Genomic DNA, 14,157 nt, shown 5'->3' with positions numbered 1-14,157 from the left:
ACTCATAAAGTTTGTTAATTAATAAAATAATGATGATAGATCTGTTTTTTTTTTATAGCATGTGCAATTTCTTAGGTAAAATAACTGTAAGCGTCATCACAGGAGGGGAAATTGAAAGGAGGTGCATCCATACAAAAGATTTTTATACTTCAAAGACATGTAAGTGACAAATTACGTTATCCAATCATTTTCATAAGTGTTGCCACAAAATTTCAAACGGACGTCCAGAAGCCAGCTATGTTAGTGTCCAGAAAGAGAAAAATAGAAATTGATGTTGTATATTTTCGACTTAAAAAGCAAACCTTAGTATGCCATTGGTTTATTTTAATGATGCCTATCTTCATATTGGTTTTAGCCATCCATATTGTTGCTTAATCGTATGTTAGAAAGGGAAACAAAACAAATCTAGATTATTAACCAATGTAGTGTTTACCTGTTATTCTTATGAAAAACTTACATAAAAAGAAATGTTTTGACTTAAATATTTTTCGCAAATAGACTTTTTTTCTCTCTGGTCTCCATATGAGTTACTGTTATTTGGAAGTTGATTCAAGTCGGTAGTACTAATTTTTAATTGAGGAAAGGGGTCAGCCTACTTCGGAAATATTGTTCCAAAGCATAACATAAGCGTGTATTTTGTTTCCTTTTCAGATTTTGAGGAATACATGGAACCCCCTATCCTCGACTGATTTTAATTCTGAGAATTTGTTTTTTATTCCTAGGTATTAAAAGGTTGGGCCCACAACTTTTTGGATATTAGGTCACAAATTGTAAATCATAGATGGCAGACACAGATGTAAATCGAGCATTTTCAAGTTAGCTAATTGACAAATATCTTTTTCTGATAGGTTCAGGCGTATTTATAGAGGCGATAAAATCAAACTACACCAAAAAATAGCATAAATGATGCCTTTTATTGCTTCTTAAAATGTTACGGTCAGCCACAAAATTCAAATTAAAGGTCATTTTATCTCATAGTTAAAAGGTTTACGATAGCAGCTTAGGACATCGTAAACAAATTTTTATCTATGACAACCCCACAAGAGAACCCCAATAGATCCCGGAACAACTTTGTAAATGTGTTTCACGCTTAGGCAAAAAATTAGTCACAGAGCAGCCACATGCCTGAGCAGAGTAGACTTTAAGTAGAGCAGCTGCCGTTTAAAACTTTGATTTACGATTCTGAATCTATGTCTGAAATCTCTGTGGCATTGTTATTGTTGAATACCATTCATAACTACCATACAAATTCTGATTGACGCATGACCAATGCTTGGGATGGGGTCGTTTTGTGGCTTGTTATTTAAGATAACATTTCATTTGAACGTGACATTTTTTTTAATAGGAGTAAAATTAAGGTTTGATATTGGGTTAAAGTAATTTTTCCACAAAGTTCTTGGTATTTCTTTACAAATCCTTTTCTTTCCCTGAAAGGGTTTTAGAAGTAAATTTGTTTATCTAACAGTCAATCAAAGAAAGAATAAGTAAACTACAGAGGACAAAGTGTCAATATTTAATGTCATTATTTAGAACAATCATTATTCGGGAGAATGGGACTGCAATAAAAAACTTTGAGAAACCGGATAAAAAATTAGTTAGTTTGTATTTTTGATATTTTTACGAATAAAACAAACGTTTCGGAGGAGAGGGAGGGGTTTAAATACCACTAACCCCTCCCTGGATACGGCCTTGTTTTGTAGTTGTTTTTAACCGTAAAGATACCTTAAATATCGTAGAAAAAATTTATTTGTCTTTACAAGGAATGCAATTTTTTTTTTTTATACAAGAGACGAAGAGCAATTCTTCTTTTATGTCTTGTATAAATTAAATCCTTTAATACAAAATCCACTTGTGTGTAAAGTTACAACCGATACCCTCCCCACCCATAATCAAGAAAAATGTCACTTCATCGCAAACTTTTGTTCAACCAGGGAACCGTTTTCGTGGTTCCAAGGACCGTTGCAGCCAGGAAGATTGAACCCATGAAAGAATATATCCATTGAAAACTCCGGCAACGAAAAATCACATCTGCACAAACGTCACATGATCAGAAAAATGAGTGCACATGGAAATGGCAACGTTTTTAATAGAACGTAGAAACTCATATCCGGTGACAAAAAAGAATTACAAAGACATCAAAATAATTTCAGTATCTACCACGACAGGAAACAAGACATTTACGTTTTTTTTTGTTTTTTTAAATACAATAAAAAAAAAATAAAAAAGGGTAGAGACACTTTGCTTGATGATAGAGAAAACGATGACACTTCGACAAATGACAGAAGAAGGCTAATACTATTTGCAACAAAATTTTAACGATAACGAAAAATCCATGACAAAAAAGTTTTGGAGTAATTTTTTTTATATAACCTCTGCTGACAACTTTTAGTTGGATTAGAGATAAGCTTACTCACAAAATGAATACCTAATCTACAGCAAAAAAGATAAAAACAGAATTTGTAAAACTGCTTAATTCAATCGCAAGGAATGGAACCAATTAAGTTAATTGAAATAAAAACTTAATTTATTCCGAATAATATACATGTAACTTTTAGTAGATTCTGTATGTCCATATGCTCCTGATTTTCTATCACCTGAAATTGGCATAGTTATGATTTAATAACATCAAATTTATGTAAAAAAAAAAAAATATATACCTAAGCATGCACTAACCGTTAGAAAAAGTCCTCCAGTTGTGTCAACCACCTTTTCAGCGCAGCTTGAAGCATACTCGGAACATTGTAACATATTTACTAAAAATAAATTATTTATAAATATTTACGATCTTCCTTGTTCTGACAGCGCACCGTGTTCCCCCAAAATGCTTTATTTACATTGTATTAGGCGGTATTTTCGCTCCTGATTCCTGACAAGAATGCACCAAACTTCAGAAAAAAGACTCAAAACAATTTTGAAAATGAAAATCAAATTTGAATCATAGGAATATGTACAAATTGAATTTCTTTTTCTCCGAACTCGTACGAACCTACTACTTTCTATGGATTCCCATAGTTTCTCAGGGATTCTATGAGGGTTAGAGTTAGGGTTACTAATACTCAGATACTTCCCTTAGGCTACTTTTCAGTTAACTTCTCTAACGGTAAACATCTGTATTTTTATTCACCGTCCTAAAAATTATTGGTTCTTTCTTATGGTGGCGTCAAATATAAACTATACATTCAACAAAGCTGGTTACAAATTAGTCATATAGCGATAAGTTGAGGAAATTAAAGCGGCAAACCAAGATAAAAAAAAAAACTTTTTAAAAGCTTAAATTCTACAAGCCAAGAAAAATAATTTTGCTTATTGCGTTTCATTTAAAAATATGTAAATATGATTAATCATTAACTATTATAGTTTTTTACGCATAATTAACTATCATTATTAATTTAATATTCGTCAATACCATTGCATTTATTTTAATCCAAAAGCTAAAACATTTTCGACCAGCTATAATTAACGGAGTATCTTGGTAACCAAATAAGGCACCGTAGTAAATAAGCAAATTTGTCAGTTCCTATCAGTTTTGCCAACTTGCACACTTTTCGCGTGAAATGTACTCTTTTTTACCTTATAGGGGAAGAAGAAGCGTGAAAATAACTCTTTTGGGTGTTAATTTTCATTCACTGTGAAATTCGTAACTACTGACTTCGGTAACTTTGTCAGAAGTGTAGTTTACCCAAGGGAAATGGTTATCAACTCACACACTTCTGACTTGAAATTCATTCTTTTATACTTTAAAGGTGATACGCAAACCGTGGCAGTCGTGCGCGTGCAAATTTTTTGACTTTCGCTCTTTTGAGCAAAAAGACGTCAGTGGTTGGCAACCACGGTCTTTACATCAATTTTTCCATTTGGTGGCAAAGATTGTAGCAGCAAGGTAAGTTTAGTAAGCTTATAAAGTTTTAGAGAAAGGGTGAAGGTTGGTATAAGGAAAATGTTACATAACGGATTTTCAATTCTCAAAACTTTCAACTTTCATCTTCGTATTTGTGAACTACGTTTTCTTTTTTTAGACTTTAAGATTTGACTTTCGGAGTTACTAATTGTATGTATTTCCTATAGGTCACTAATACAAGTCAGACTAAGGGTTGACAAGGAGGTTACAATATTATTGTTATGGTTTGAATATTAATCTACTATTTACGCTACGATCCTGAAAACCTCACTTTTATATTACTTTCTTTTTTTTTAAATCAAGAAGTTTCTTCATTTTGAAACTAATGTTTTCTTACTCTGAAATACGTGTAAATTATTCTAGATAGAGTCAAAACTAAGCATCTTTTTATATGTATAGTTGTTTAAGCAGCACGTGGAAAACATCCCTAATAATTATATCTGCCATTGTGGCACTAAGAAAAGAAAAGTACTTCGTTTTGTTTTATTCAATGATCAGGTATACAAGGAAAGAATAAGATGAAGTAAGAATGAACTAGCTATAATGTAAAGACCTTGAAAAATTATATTAAAGGGTTTTTTAAAACAAAATTGTAACACAGGCAATGCATGAATACTTTAGTTAGAATGAGGTCTGTGCATCCAAGAAAAAAAACACTATACTACACAAGTTGTTGCTGTGTAAAATTAAATAAGAAAAGGTTTTTCAACTAAAAGTAAGGAGCAAAAGTAAAAGTTAGAATGAATAGAAATTATTACGTATATGAAGGGGTTTTCCAATCGTCAATACCTCGCTCTTTACACTAAAGTTCGTGTTTTGTTCCAATTATTTAAGAATGACCCTGAATCACAAAGACTTTTTAATTAGCTAAACATCTCTTTAAAAAATACTAAGAAAACTAGACCTCCGTTGCCTGTGCAACGGGAAGTTTTGCAGCAACTGTGCCCTGTTCCTTAGGGCACAGTTGCGGAGCAACACGTACAACTGTGCCCTACGGGACACAGTTGCTATTTTCGGGAAATCTGAAAGAGATACGGAAATAACGTCTTATAGTTTTCTGATTAACTTTTGATGGTCTAAACTAGGAAAATATAAAACAAACCAAATTCACCAAAAAATTTAAATTGCCCCGAGGGCATGACAAAACTTCCAAATAGAAAAACCCAAAGAAGGAACTTTATTTCGGAGAAACTATTGTAAGCTCCAGTTGTTAGGAGATCGAGACCTGTCGAACCGCGTTGGAAAAAAAAATCTAGCTGGTCCAGAACAGAAGTTACCTCTAGAACGTCGAAACTTCGGAAATTATTTCTTAGAGAACGAAGCAACTTGGTATATAGAACACTTCACTTTTTCTTGCATACTTTTCATAGCACTACTCGATAAAAATATAAGAAACATCAAAATCGAAAATTTGAGAAAATTCCAAAGAAAATCGGAACGAGATGGACTTTCCCGGAATTATTTCCGGAAAATCTGTAAGAGCTACGAAATTTTGTGCTCCGGTTCTCGAAGAGACAAATGAAAGTTCTACATGAGTTCAGCATAACTCTATTTCTAACAAGTTTATTTCCGAAGCTAAAGTCATCTTAACTTGACGCCAAACATCGAACGCACAGTTTCTAAGAAAAAAACCGTTTTATTTTTTTTTATGGAAAACTCTTAGAAATTTTAGGAACTTCTCTGGAACTTTTTTACTCTGTTTCACGTTTCCCTTCCCTCTGAAAAATCTCAAGTTTTTAACTCTTACCACTTCGGAGCTACAGGTCGCTGATCACGGTAAAAAAAAAACAAACTACGAAAGCAGTAGTGTTTCTCCGCAACACCATTAAGCGTAAAGAACAAGGTATTGATAAGGGGCTGAACTCCCCCCCCCATAAACATAATAATTCATGTTCATTGTAAGTTTTAATACTGCTCCTTACATTCATTTGAAAAATTGTTTTATTTTTTAATTTCTGTTCATTTTTTAAATACTGCTGGGAAATCCGGCACCCCCTTCACGGAAAATTCCCTTCCTCCATGGAAAAATCCTCCATGAAAAATTGTCCCACGTAGCCCCTTCCCCCCATACCACCAACAGAGGAAATTCATCCTGAAAACGTCTGTATACTTCCCAATAGCCAATACTAGCCTATATGTAAACAATGGGCAAAGTCCATAACTAGCAGCCCTTCTCCTATGGAGTGTGTGGAATTGAATTTATCCTCAAAGACATAGTTATAGGTTTCTTCAACTACGCTGAACAGAGTGGCTATCTAAAAAGTTTTGATTCGGTGACAGTAGTATCCCCTTAATTACTTTAAAATGAGCCATAGCCACTACTCCTTTCTTCCTTTAATGATTTAAGTTAAAAAGCGATTTTATCAAGACCCAGGTGTTACTAATTTTCCAAGAGATACAAGTTTCTGGAACATCGGAATGTTTCCTATCAGATGCAGGTATCTGTTACGTAATTGGAGTTTTTTGTTTACCTAAGCAAATGTTTTACACAAGATGCAGGTGTTTGTTATATAATAAGAAATGTTTTCCTTGATTATTACACAATTACTTACAATACCTACGAAAGCAAGGTGGAGACAACCCTTAGGTACCCGTAAAACAAGGATTTCTTTGGATGTTACATAGTACTTTCTCTGATATTTAAAAAACTTTTAGGGCCACCGCAAAATCACGATTTCTATGGATTTTATCTAATAGTTTCTTTGATTCTTTAATTGAAACCCACGAAACCCCAGCGAATCAGGACTTATAAGATTCATACCTAACAGTTTCAATGATTCTTTCAAATACCTACGAGACCCCATCAAATCAGGATTTCCTTTAAAGAAACCCGTAAGGGTCCTCCCTCAAATAAGATATGGTTCTTACAACATTTTAATATTTTCATGCTTTTCCACCATTTTGTGTTAGTAAACATCGGTTTTTGCTACCATTTCCTATGACTAGAAAAGTTAGTTAAACTATTCATTTTCCTATAAACAAAGGCTTGCTGACGTACTGCTATTTCTAGAAAAACAGAAGCATCATCTGCTGTTCATCTAGCGAGAATTGAGAAATTTTCTATTGTCTCCTGGAGGCTATAGAAACGGTCATTAGAACGAAAATGGCATTAGTCTTACATAAAATCTTGAATGTGTCACTTCCTTCTAAAAATGGATTCCTGTGAAAATTTGAAGAAAGATTAAACCTCTTCTTATATGCTGGTAAGCCTATATACCCCCTCCCCCACCAAAGAATAAGGAGTGTATACCCAAAGTTAACCTACTATTATTCACTCTATTAGATAAACATCTCAAACCTCCTCCCTTCTACTATTGTGTGGTTATCTCAGTGATAGAATAATCATGTTTTCCTGCAAAACTCATTAAAACGCTATTAAACTGCTTTCAAGCAAGTTGCTAAAAAAGACATATGCACCAACATATGTTAAACCGTTAATAATGTAAAGACTTCTACTAAAATACTTGAAGCTTGTAGCTTCAAATTTATAGCAAACAGCTTATTTTCTGATAATATTGTGAAAGAATTTCTCACAAGCCGGCAAAGTTTGAGCACTATGTTATTATACGTGTATTGCAAATTGGGGTTTCATGGTTAAACATAATCCTTGATTTTAGCGAAAAACGTTTATATGAATATATTTTTTACTTTGGCATTAAATGAAAGGAGAAAATAGTATTCTTATACACATATTTTACATATTCCTTATAAAATTCAATTTTAGTAACTTTTTCTATCTCGAAAAAGGGGATTAGGTTACGGAAGGGATAGTGCTACAAACTTGTCCTAAGAAGGTATTTTGAGCCATGTACCGGGCTTTTTTTATCGCTCTTTGAGAAAATAACTGTAAATCATTGTACTTGGATCCAAAAAACTCTCTATTTTCAATTGATTATTCCATTCTGCCCTTAATTTCCGGTTCTTAAGCTGGAATTGAAGCACAACATTCTCAGACGGCTGATTATTGGCAAATTTTTAAAGCTTTTACTTTTCATAGCGTGATGTGTTTTACGTTTCACGTAAGTCATAACGTGACATAACTTGCTTCACATAACGTGATTTACGTTTCACGTGATAACTACTATTATACTTAAAAACCTGCACATAAAGTTGACAATTTACGTTGGAAAGGGAAGATTTCTGACAATGTTAAAGAAGGGGGAAAGTATATAGGCACTAGGGCATTTTTCAGAATGTTCTTCTATAGTATTTAAAGGCCCTTGTATAAAACTTTTATGGCACAAATAATTTCCTTTACTATGTTACAGAGATAATAAAGGCAAAATTTTCATTGAGATATAAAAAATACTTGTATAGATTTTCTTATACTAATTTTGGTTAGTTGAATCCCTTATTTTTCGTTAAAAAGCTAGTTTTTTGGAAAAGTTTATTCCCTATCACCGCAGGGGTGTTAAAAGTATGATTTTCATGCATCGGTATAGAAGGGGTGCAGGTTTCGATAGGGGCGAGTTAAATTTAAGTGGGGGTGTCGTGTTGAAAATAAGATTTAGTTTTTCAGTTCATTCTTCAACTCCCAACCCCAAGGCAAGAATGCTGGCCCATGTCTGTTCCACATGCAAGATGGTGAAGTCGCTGGGATTTCAAGGCCTACGCCAGATGATAGTGAAGCTCTCAAAGACTTCTAGGCTCCCAATGCAAGGCCATGACGTAAGGGCCTCTTTGCCCAATATGCAAGACCAAGAACTAATGTATATTCTTGTTCAAACGAATGCTTCAATATTAGGATCTAACGCAAGGAAAAAACCTGAGGTATTTGTAAAATAAAAGAGCCTTTGTTCGATGACTCTGAGAGGGGGGTTAAATGGTATTACCCTATCCTAAAAAAAAAAAATCCATTCTATTCCACCTTTGAAGGGCTTTTCACTAAAACTAAATTTTTATGGGAACTATCGAGAATAAGAATATTGATGATATTATTTGCATCTTTAGAATGTAAGGCATTCTTTTTGGGTTAATAAAGAGCCCCTGTCAATGTTGCTCTTGGTGGTCCTAAGAGGAAAATAGCTATAAAAGACATTTTTTCAGATTAGTAATGCAATTTCACCAATGCAATTTCGTGAAAGTTTATATAGGGCCCAAGTGGAAAGTGAATGTGAGGGGTTTTACAGTTTGAGGATGAGCCCTATTAGTATCCTCAGCTCAAATTTTGATGTAGGCAATTTCGTGAGGAATTTTGGTCTCGACGCGGAGCTTTTAGATAATTTGTTAAACAAGTGCCATCTGGCGAGGTCAAGAGGGTGCAAGATGAAAAGGAGCCTGTGGCTCACAACAATACGGGGGAACCAAAACAAAGATGTGCCAGCTCAACCCCTGTATTACCTGACTTCTTTTTAGCAAACTCCATTTTGTGTAATTTTTTTTTGTTTCTAGAGCTGAGTTTTGAGAACACCTTCACACTATTATAGGTGGTAGTATCAATACGGATCCAGTAGACATAGAACACTCCTATGTCAGCGAGATTCGGGCACTTCTTGAAAAACGAATTCGGGAAGCAGGAAGACGAGGCAGCGTGAAAGCATCCATCGCTCAAAAAATGTTTAAGTCACCCAGACTTAAACAATTTTGAGGTTTTTTCGGATTGGATGGGAGTTATTTTAATAGGGTCAAAAATCACAATTATAATGGAAGCGGGTCAGTAGTTTTGTATATAGAAGATTTAGGTGGAAAAGCTAAAAAATTAAAAAAATGCTTTAAGGGGTGGAAGGGGGTAAAGTAATTATATATACTATAATACATATTAAGAGGGTGAACTTAAACATAAAAAGAAATCGAGACAAAACTCATAGATGTGTACGTCCATCAAATTCGAATCGTGTTAAGGAACACGAATACATTGCAGTCTCTTATGCCCGCTCACAAAGAGACTCGAGTAATATCATGTAATTGGAAGATAAATTTGAGATATGGTTCGGGGAAGGTTGCTTAGGTGCAGCTATGGTTGTATTGATCAAAACAGCCCTTAAGTCAATTTCTTTGCTGCTCAATAAAAAATATCCAAAGACTCTATCACCAGAAGACGAGTTGGTAATTGAAAATAAAGATATGTATTGGGTATGCTGGAAAAAATTTGTTGAAGGTAGTGTAAATTTTGTAGTATACGACCATGATCACTTAAGCAATCTTACTTTATCGGGAGGGAGTAACTGTCAGGGGGTGACAAAAATTCTTTTAATGTAAATGTTGGACAGCAATACTTTCTAGTGGCTTACTTGTACAATTCCAACTATGACTTGAAATTCATATTACCAGCTCTTGCACGTTTGCAGAAAGGTGAAGTTGTGGATATTGCATGGGTAAATGGGCCTAGCTCTTATAGCATAATACCCAAATAATCTGAGAGTTGCTGCTCTTAGAATTCAAAAGGAAAAACATGAATATAATTATGTGTAATTTAATAAAATACGTTTACTAGATTCCTATAGTTTTTTACCCAAGTCCCTTAGTTAGCTTATTCAAGTACAAAAAATGACGATTTTAATAGTTTTTCCCTCCTCAAACAGCACGTTCGAAGTGATGAAATGTAGGATTGATTAACTTGTAACGGTATATATCCGCATGAGCACTAAAGCCCCACCTCGAGTTTACTTGAGAAAAAATTGCCACTGATCCATGATTCTTATGATTCAGCTCACGATTGTCAATGAACCGCTGCCGACTATAAATTGGCTGAAAAAATTTGGGCTATTAACATGTAAAGTAATTTACCTATATGAGTACTGCAACTCTTTCTTGAGGCTACGTGAGGAAAAATTCATGAAAACATTTTATGATTCACTTCACGATCACCAATGAACATGACTAAGGAATTGCTTAAAAAATATGGGCAAAGGGAGGGTGTAAACGGGGAGGATGATTGTAAAATGTACCTGGCAAATGGTGTATTGACCTTGTTGGATATTGTCAGTAAAAAATGGACAAAATTTTAGAAGAATTTGGGTTAGATTTTTGGTATTTTATTTCAACTTCTCATCTAGTGATGGATTTAATTCTTAAAATCAGCAATGAAAAAAAAGGTCTGATGACTGACGTGGATCAGCACCTAATCGTAATACGTAGACAAACCGGTGAAAAGTTGAATGAAAAATTCTTGGATATGAACTTTCTTTATCCCTTGGTTATTTCTCACTTCTCTTTACCGCGTGGGAATTAAACATGGCTGTACAATGCTTCTGCTCCAAATTTCACTAACATTTACGCTGTTGATAAGAATGACAACGAAGATGGTTTTTCGAACTTCATGGTGAAATTCCAATGGAGCTTCATAACTCAGTAAAGAACTTTGTTTTCTTGTGCGTAAAAAGACTGGTGCCTACTGATTCATCGATTTCTTGTAATTTATCTTTGGTAGAAAATCCAGGTAAGCACACACCTTCGAAACAAAAGCTTACTGCCAACCTTCACCCGAAACAGAATATTATTGTACTTCACATTGTTTTCTGGTGGATGGTAGCCAATAGTTTCGAGGTTACTAGGATTCGCAGAGTCCGCCAGTTCGATCAAAAGCCAGATAAAAATGACTTTTATTAACACTTTTGTAAGTAAACCATCTGAGGCAAAAAGGAAGGCTGAAAAAGAAATCTTTAAAATCATCATAAATACAGCCTTCCACAAGCTGTGTGAGAGTTTGCGCAATAGGAGCAATTGTGATGTTGTTACCAACCTAATAGAATAACCTGAATCATTGCAGAATTGAATTTCCCATCCTTCACGATCATAGACTCAAATATATGGTTTTATATAGAAAAAAAGGAGCGTAATATTAAATAAAAACATTACCGTCGGCACGACAATTTTAGAAATTTCAAAAAAACTCGAGTTGGAATATTATTACAATATGTGTAAGCTCTAATGGCCAGGGGAGGGAGAATATACAAATTTATTATGGGGATACAGATTCACTGTTGTTGAAGGTCAAAACTGAACATTTATTTGATTATTTGGAAAATGGTAACCACATGAGCTCTCGAATGGACTACAACAACAGGGACGAGTCCATTTATCCGGAGCTAGTGAAGGGCCAGGCCCCTAATAAGTTGTCATTTTGAAAATCTGAGACGGGGAGGAACTTCAATCCATAGGATTGCTTGAAGGTTTGAAGGTGTACTGTGTGCAAACACACAATGAGTATATCAAAAAGTCTGCAAAGGGGTGCTATAACGCTATGTGAAGGGAAAATTTCGATATAAGTGTTAATAGGAACTGCGTAGAAAACAATTTAGTTCCAAGAGCGAGTGTCATGGCAATTCACTCTTTAAAATATAAGATTTGTACAATTCGAGTCCCAAACAAATGACATGTCGGCCATATTGGATAAAGTCTAAGCATGCTTCAGGAGTGGGAAGGTACTAACAAACAGTCAAGCCTTCCGTCCGTGCCTCACCGGCCGCCTCACCCAACGACATGTCCAAGTGGTTTCTTTTTTAATTCCTAAGTGTTTTTAAATGTCTATGTACATATATTCAAGTGTCTATTTTGTGTAAATTTGTTGCAGTTTCTTTTAATTTATTATGCATTTATTTATGTGTAAAAGAAACCATGCATTCTATTTCCTTGAATATATAAAAGACAGATTGAGGTTAGTTTAGTTGTATTTTGACAGTGAGAAGAGTATGCATCAAATTAAAACTTCATTCAGATCATTTCTTTGTAGACCATCAATGTCAGGCAAGACTACACTTTTAACAAAATAATTAAAAATCATAATAAAATGTTTTTGTTTAGAAAATACTAAAAATATCTTTTACTACTATTGTGTGATGCAAGAGCACTTGATGCAATAAAGACTATTGCACCAGACATAAAATTCATACACGGACTTGATGTGCTTAATATTATTGAACCAAACTCGTGGTTTAGCATTGATGATTTAGTTGAATACATTGAAGAATGGTCTCAGGAGGTGTTAGTTATTCACGTCCAGTCTAATCATGAAAAAATTCCGTAAATGTTGTTCTCCATAATCTATTTCATCGAAGCAAATGAATGAAAACACTCACAATGAATTTTACTTACTATATCACTTATATAGTTGCTCGCGATTTAAGTTTCCTAATAAATTTAAGCAAGCAAATATATCACGGTGAACATTTTTTACTCTCTGCACACAATAAAGCTACTAATAAACTCTATGGATACGTTCTATAGGATATCAATCAAAACACACCCAAAGTGTTACATGTGGTCACGGGTATTTTTGGTTACTGAATTACCATATGTCTACCCGTGAATACTAAAAAGGGTCATTAGTCGTCATCAAGAGACTGAAGAAACTAAATAAAAACAGATATTTAATTTCCTTTCTGGGTATTTCAAAATAAAGGCTATGCTCAAATACGGTAATAAAAGTGAATTCATTTATCTCCTATCTGAGCTTCGTTTTAGTTTAGCTGAAGGCAATGTCCAACTGCCAAAAGATGTTGGGAAACAGACAAAGCAACATAGTTTATTTGTACGCGTCCTATGGTGCAAAAATAAAGGATAAGATTTTAAAAGAAAACGACTTATTCAAGGGGGTGGTAGTTTTATTTTCATCGTTTATACCGATATTCTCAGGAATTGTATTGACTTTCCTTTAGAAATAGCTAAGCCGTATAATTTTACACCAATAGAACTCGCTCTTTACCAAAGAGTACTTTGAAAATAATCTTGATAAATATATTAACAATGAAACAATTGCTGATAATTAAAAATTAAATTTCCTTTAAAATGCGCTTACATGTCGACAAGCGTAAAATTTGCCGTGAAAGACCACTCAAAGTAAATGTCATTGATTAACCTTCAACTTCAAAAGCTATAAAAATTAAACATAACCGCCATCACCACCAAAACAAGAAGAAGATTTATCTAAACGTTTGGAAAGCGTTGTATACTTAATGCCTCAATCATATCGTAAGCAAAGTAAAAGACTCTTGACTTATGTCGCTGAAAATTAAACTTGCAAAAACTGGTATATATTTTACCATAATTCATGGTAAAAGTTAAAATTCAATTGATTTGATATCAGATTTGATTGCAAATCGTAATAGACTTGAGTCATTCGATATTCACTTATGTGAATTTTCATAGTCATCAAATTTTCCAAAACGTCTTATTGGAAATAAACATATTTAAATCGATTAAGAGAAGAGGGAGAAATATCAAAAGACATATCTTTTTCAGATAGTATGCCAAGTGGGGCTGATGATTCAAAGGATATTAAACGAAGGCGTCTTTCCCCTACATTTAATATGCAAAAGAGT

At 34.0% G+C, this 14,157-nt stretch overlaps 1 long non-coding RNA gene across 1 annotated transcript in view; it reads right to left on the bottom strand.

Annotated features, from left to right (window-relative positions):
• LOC136034203 (uncharacterized) overlaps positions 1 to 13,022 on the bottom strand; it is a 55,088-nt gene extending 42,066 nt beyond the window's left edge. The window contains exons 1-2 of the long non-coding RNA XR_010619140.1: positions 12,932 to 13,022; positions 2,674 to 2,753 (exon numbers count right to left, since the gene is read on the bottom strand). This is a non-coding gene — a long non-coding RNA (uncharacterized LOC136034203). The remainder of the gene's footprint in view (positions 1 to 2,673; positions 2,754 to 12,931) is intronic.
• Between the last annotated feature and the right edge of the window lie 1,135 nt (positions 13,023 to 14,157).

The sequence above is a fragment of the Artemia franciscana genome, chromosome 2 (genome assembly GCF_032884065.1).
Source record: "Artemia franciscana chromosome 2, ASM3288406v1, whole genome shotgun sequence".
In the NCBI taxonomy this organism is placed as follows: domain Eukaryota; kingdom Metazoa; phylum Arthropoda; class Branchiopoda; order Anostraca; family Artemiidae; genus Artemia; species Artemia franciscana.
This window is presented reverse-complemented; position numbering and strand designations above follow the sequence as displayed.